Source organism: Betta splendens, chromosome 22 (assembly GCF_900634795.4).
Source record: "Betta splendens chromosome 22, fBetSpl5.4, whole genome shotgun sequence".
In the NCBI taxonomy this organism is placed as follows: Eukaryota; Metazoa; Chordata; class Actinopteri; order Anabantiformes; family Osphronemidae; genus Betta; species Betta splendens.
The window spans coordinates 13,914,176-13,920,716 of record NC_040900.2 but is presented as its reverse complement, the minus strand read 5'-3'; the positions used below and the strand labels follow the sequence as shown (position 1 = coordinate 13,920,716).

At 38.9% G+C, this 6,541-nt stretch overlaps 1 protein-coding gene across 4 annotated transcripts in view; it reads right to left on the bottom strand.

Moving 5' to 3' along the window:
* Positions 1-1,388: 1,388 nt before the first annotated feature.
* The window catches only part of sobpa (sine oculis binding protein homolog (Drosophila) a), a 34,360-nt gene continuing 29,207 nt past the window's right edge, over positions 1,389-6,541 (bottom strand). For all 4 annotated transcript variants that reach the window (XM_029138235.3, XM_029138237.2, XM_029138236.2 and 1 more), the window contains one exon: positions 1,389-6,209. The gene's annotated coding sequence lies outside the window, so the exon portion shown is untranslated. The remainder of the gene's footprint in view (positions 6,210-6,541) is intronic.

The window sequence follows — 6,541 nt, the reverse complement described above, 5'->3', positions numbered from 1 at the left end:
GTTATTATGATCAGGCATACAATTACAGTATAAGTGGTTTTAGTTTACATAAATAAATCAGGCTAGACTTTGTAAGCTCATCACAGTTGCATGTCTTTACTCTAACTTGACGGGCGTACAGTAGTTTTACTATAATAAGTTGCTGCTCCTCTTTTTGTGGTGTAGATCTACATTCAGTTTGTAACCATCACATGTTGTGTGCACTCGCTCCTTCTTGGGAAGAAAAACGACGTGTCGCTGCTGAGAAGTGGTGCACTTTGTATTTTCTTTATTTGGAAGCAGTAGTTTACGTGTGGCGCAGCCGTTTTTTAATCACACCAGCGCCACCTACAGAAATACCGACTTTAGTAACAGAGTTCAAGGAAACTCACCCATCACACACATCCATCGCATAATAAGCGTCTTTCCTACTCTGACATGAAAATTAGCTGCATTATTGTTCTATTTTATATCAATCTGACAGCGTTCTGTTGCTGAATGACATTTACTGACGTGTGTAAAATAATTATATTCCACAGTGCGTCTTTGTTCTAAACTGTAAAATAACAATATTTATAAACTTGATGTTTTCTTGTATTGTTTAATTATCAGGTTTATGTATTAATATAAGCTAAGGTTTAAATGGTTTTATTTTATCTTATACAGTTACTTTGATGAATGTGAAGATATATTTAACTGTCCACTTCTTGTTTACAAATCCCAGAAGAAAAGCGTGTTCCCTCGTACACTCCGTGGGCCAGTACGTTCAGAAACCACAAGATGGAGATAGAGACCATTGAATTTCTATCTCCCGCGTAACAATTTAAAGAATTAGATTCAAATAAATCGATTTAATAAAATCAAACTTTTCTGTTGTGCTGCTTAAGGTTTGCATTTAAAATGCACTATTGGTGAATTTGTAAAATGTGACTTTATTTATGACAAATTGGCAGTAAATTGTATTTTTTCATTGCAGTTCATTGCATTTTGTTAATTAAATTTTAAACAATAGTTTATCTATATAAATGCCTTATGATGTATAACTTGAGGTATCTTTAGGTCCCATATTCTTGCATCATAATTGCTGATGGGTTTACTGCTGATGGTCATGGTTCCTAAGATAGTTGCTGCTGACTGTACCGGTTGCCAGCATATGTGATTTTCAGTAATCAAATGCCATTATATGGAGCTAAACAACATGAAACCTTTGAATGTAATATGCAGCTGAAAATTTCAAAGCCTTGCGCTGATTATGTGTTGGAAATTGTGTGGTGAGGTAACAAGTGAACATCTCATAAGTAAGGAAAATAGATTAGGGTTATTTCTTTTCCCACTGATATCTTTCTATGTATTTCTTATACATGTAAACAAATAAGTACTTGAACAGATATGACCCATCTGAAACAAAGTTGTGCGTGTTTCCTATTTATTTGTTTTTATGAGCAAATCACTGGTTAAAACAATACTGTTACAACACAAAAAAACTTGTATTTTCCAAAGCATATTTGGCCACATGTTATGTACATGTTACAACATCATAATAAAAAGACAGAAGATCATCTCCTCATGTCACTGTTTTGTCTGTTTTAATAGTTAAAAAAGCATTTCACTGTTTACCAGGCATTTACATTGGAATAGAATGCTCAGGTAAAACCATCTTAACGTTTTTCTTTTTATTATTTGCAAATGCAAAACTCGTCAACAATAAATAATACTATAAAATGTACACAAAAAGATTGACAGTCCACCACGAGTTAAAACGTTGAACAGATTGGATGTTTAAGGAACAGGGGAGTTGGAGGGGAGGCGTTCTTCTTAGCAAAAATGTGACGGTTCATACAAGTTACAGAAAAGCTGATCATCTATACATTGACACTAGTAAGATAACAAAGTTGTTGTTTCTGGTATATTTCATTTTGTACAAACAAGAGGGAGTCTGCTTTACAAGCGAGCATCATTGTCTTAACTGTAGAGATTATACAAGCAAGAGTTAAGGCAACTTCTCTGTTGTTTTTAAAAAGTAAAGTGAAGTGATGTCATGGTTTATTTTGTCTGGGGACCACAGTTGTCGTTGCATAATTCAAGCTGTTGACCAGGACTGTAGTCCATCAAAAAGGGAAAGCTGGAGAGTTGCCTGTTCACCATCACAAAGTCGAACTCTGTGCTCCAGGATTTCCACTGTTTACATTTTATATCTAACACATTAACAACAAATCTCCTGTAAGGCCAAAAAGAAAGGGTGCAAACGAGAGGTCGTCATTTACATAACAGCTGATTTGTCTGTGTAGGAAATTGTGAAAACAAAATAGTGAATTTGAACCCAATGAGGAGCCAGGTGAAAAGTTTGTCTGCATGCCGGGAAACACACACATAGCTTGGATTCTGACAGGAAGAGCAGCTAGTTGGTAACAATAGGCCCCAGTCTAACTAACATATGACTTTACTGGTTTACTGTACAATCTACTGTCAATATTTATTGTTCTCTCCAAGTGAAAGCAAATGTTCATTAATTCAAATTTGACATGAGATTAACAAATTGTTTTTATAAAGCTGGGTTGAGCTGAGTTACTAAAGCCAAAAAAGAGAGGATTCATTCTCTAAATAACACTGTTGTCCTGAGTGGTGGTCTCACTCTTTGACATGCATTCACTCGACCTGTCTTTGTTAATCTGCCCACATGTCTATCATTAATCAATAGAAGGACAGTTAATCAGTCTACATGCCATTAATAACTTTTTACAAGGTCACTGTACTGCTTTAAAAAAGCAGGGTGTGCTTAAATGTTAGTCTGACGTGAACAGGGACACGTACAGAAGACTTGTTTTTTAACGGTATGTTAAGATTAATGGTCAGATCTGAACTCTTGGGGTAGATTGAGGACAGGGAGCCTCTAACGTTGTGGCTATGGCCCTGCTTTTGCTGCACAGCTGCACTCTCAGTTCTCTAGATTTTTCAGTTGGGATGTAACAACTCAAAAAATGAAAGTGTCAAGATCAACAGCCAAAATGTGTAAAAGAAATACACAGATTCTACTTGTGGAGAAATGTAACTCAACAAATGGTAGAGAGTGAAAGGGGATAGAAGGAAATGCTTAAAGTGACACCAAAGCTGGGCCTTGGCAAGTAGCAGGCTAAGCCTAAACGCCTGACTAACAGGCAAAGGATAGGCTTGCACGCTGTTGATTCTGAGTCAACACTGAGAAATCGTAACCGGCCTCTCTGCTCCCACCTACGACACACGCATGCACGCACACACACACATACACAAAGTTCCATTTACTATGTGCACTGTGCATGACTGACATCAGTATTTATGCTTGCCATGTCTGCATACAGGATGTGTAAAACTGTTGGATCTCTCTTAGAATTACAGTTTTTAATGGTCGCTTTGACCTGTTCCATTTATTTTTATCGTCACTATTCCAGCAGAGCATCAGACACATGTAGCATTGTGTAAACCCGTTCTCATTGGATTGACACAATTTCTCCTCCCTTTTGCAAAACAGTTAACACTGACACCATTCAAACAGTCTAAACTTCATTGTTTTAGCATTGGTGGAGCTTGGTGATAGTGGAGAAACCATCTGTTCCTAACTATTAGAAACCAGTAAGTATGAACTCACCATAGCACCTGTTTGACACTCCTCCACAAAAATCTTCAATTTGCAATCAGGCTTTAGACCTTAAAAATGGTACCAGATTTGTGTTGTTCTTTACCAGCATGGATGGGGGAGGTAAAAAGCAGAGACTGCGCATCAATAGTGGCAATATTTATATTACTATTACTATTATAGTCATTTTTTTCCACAGTTTGAAAAAATGAATGTAATGGATTCAATAAATCAAAGCATTCCTTTTTTGCACAAAAGGTAAATTTAACATAAAGTACAAAAGCAACAAATAGCAACAGGCTCCAATGACGATCAATGAAGCACTGATTCACACTGAGATCAGTGTTTTGTATTTTGCTGTCCACTGTGTTAGGACTGATTGGACGTGTTCATATACTTGGTTGCAAGTTGTATTGTTTGAAGGAAAAATGAGTTTTTGCTGTGTACTTCAAATGTTTTGACACGATTAGGGCCTTTCGCAAACAAAGCGTGTCATTATGACATTGGGGCCGCTGCTTAGACCTGTGTGTGAACTGTTAAGAGAATGTGTTGTTTCACTGGATGGCTGCGTCAAAGCGACTGATAAAAACTGTACTGAATGAATGAATGAATCCCACTTTGTCTCATCAGCATATAAAGAAAAGAAAACCTACATTGAGTTCCACTGTAAAATAGGATGAGGTTGTTAAAGTAATGTAACAAATGACATTATTTAATTTAATATATAAACTTACAACCTTACTTGCAGTGTGACATGTTACAGGCTTTAATTGACTGAGGGATAATGGGGTAATACTGATTTTGATATTCACTCTTATTCTCTTCTATCTTCTTTTCTTTATTCAAATAAGTGCTCATTATTTTGGCAACTACAATTGTTCTGGTCAAATCTTCAGTTTGGAATTGATTTTCTACTGAAAACCAGATAACATGTTTTGTCTCAACACACCAGAGACCTTTGGCATATCACAACACCTTGTTTTGTACCGCCACAGTGCTCCCCCTCCATGGGAGTGTAAATGAAATGCTGGCTTTCTTTGACTTTATGTCCCAGCTCACAGGCTTAAGCTGCAGTGTAACTGGATCAGACCGAACTGGACGGCTGACAGTTGCCTAAACTGCTCTAAAAGCTGCACATAGAGCTTTGAGTCCGTCGCAACGGCACAGAAGAGTCGTGGCCAACAGAGGAACCGATTGGCAGGCTCAAAGGACAAACAAGGGGCCACGCAAGCTGATGTTCAAATTATTTGCTGAATGAATACATTTTGTCTGTGTTTATTGTGGAAATATTTCTGTCGTGTTACTTTAGCAGTTTTCCTCCAGGTCCCAGAAGAATTATTCATGAATGTGCCGGCTTCCCCCTGCCCCCTTTAAACTTAGTGCAGTCAGTCTCAAACTAACCCATGACAGGAACATCGCTGGTAATGTATTATAGAAAAGATTAAGTACTAGCCTGCGGTAGCAAGTACCCGTTGCAGGCTGGCAGAGTTCTTACATTGCCATGCCATCCTGGTTCTTTTGAGAGGAGCAGTAAGCCTTGAAATGCTCTCAAGCAGCAGGGGCCTGCATTCCTGCTACTAGCGAGGCTCGCTGCTGAAGCACACAGACGGCGCTCCCACGGTTGTGAAAATGTCAATAGTATAAATGATGACGAATAATAAGAACGCTGTGTCACTCGTCTGTAAAATCACAGACTCTGCAGTTTATTAGCTACTCTTCACTAAAACTAATGCGGCCGAACAGACCTGAGCTGCTGGTTCTCCGTTGGAGGCTTCACTTTGTGCTGCCGCTGAGCTGCACTATCGCTGCTGCAGGATCGCGTTAGACTGCTGTCGTTTTGTGTAGATGTACCTTATAAACTGAGCAAACAAAGAGACGCCACGGAAAATCGGGAAAGATGGCCAGATTCCACCCACACAATGTTATTTGCTGGTGAAGGTTAATAATTTATCCTCCAGTTTGCTGATTAAGAATGAGATTCTCAACATAATAGATAATTTTATGTCCAAGGACAATTTTCTAGCCTCACTTTGAAATAGCTTTAAAATACTTCTTCAGTCATTAAATTGGGTTATGCTGTACTTCTGAATACTTTTTGCTGCATGTGAATGAGCAAGATTTTTGATAGCTCTCTCATTTCAATCTTGTGTGAGAAACAATAACGTCAGGTGTACGTCAGGTTGGACTAAAGCTGTTGAGACGCGAACCTCGCTCTAGGGTCCTTCAAAGATTTCCTGATAGTTGCCAGTGAATAGTGGCAGCTCTCAGGCATCCCAGAGTAGCAGACAACCCAGAGAACACTTGCTTTGATGAGGGAGAGTGGATCAGGTGCAAATGGGGGCAGTGTCGGCTGAAAGTGTCTAAATGGGAGAAGCAGCAGGGTATAAGTCTTTCTGTGGCAGGGACTTCCTGTCCATAGGTCAAAGGTGAAACCATCCTGCTCGTCATGACATATAGAAGAAGTAAGAGTTCAGTCCTGTCTGCTCGGCTATGATACACATCAACACTGGTCGTTGAAGGCGATTTGTGGTGCTGGTAGACTGGACAGTGATGATGAGGACGATGTGTGCAGGTTGGAGGGGGGGGGCGTGAGTGTCGTTGACTGAAGTCCTCAGAACATCTGTCGGTGAAACCAGAGAAGAATTAGACCAAGTTAGATTCACCATCCTTAATACAGCGTCAGCATCAGGTCGACAACAGTTTCGGGCAAATAAAGTATTATATAAGATATTCAGGATCTGATTCTCTGACGGCACTCATTTTACAAAATGCTTTCTGTATTTTATATTGGGAGCCTTGACAAATAGGAAAAAAATCAGCCATATTGATAATCAAACACTGTGTATATGAAGGATATACTACATTTTCTGTATAATTTCTATGATTTATTCCAGCTGCTCGCCTGCTTTTAGCAGTACTAATGGTGCACAGGGCTTGATTTCCATCTTTTGT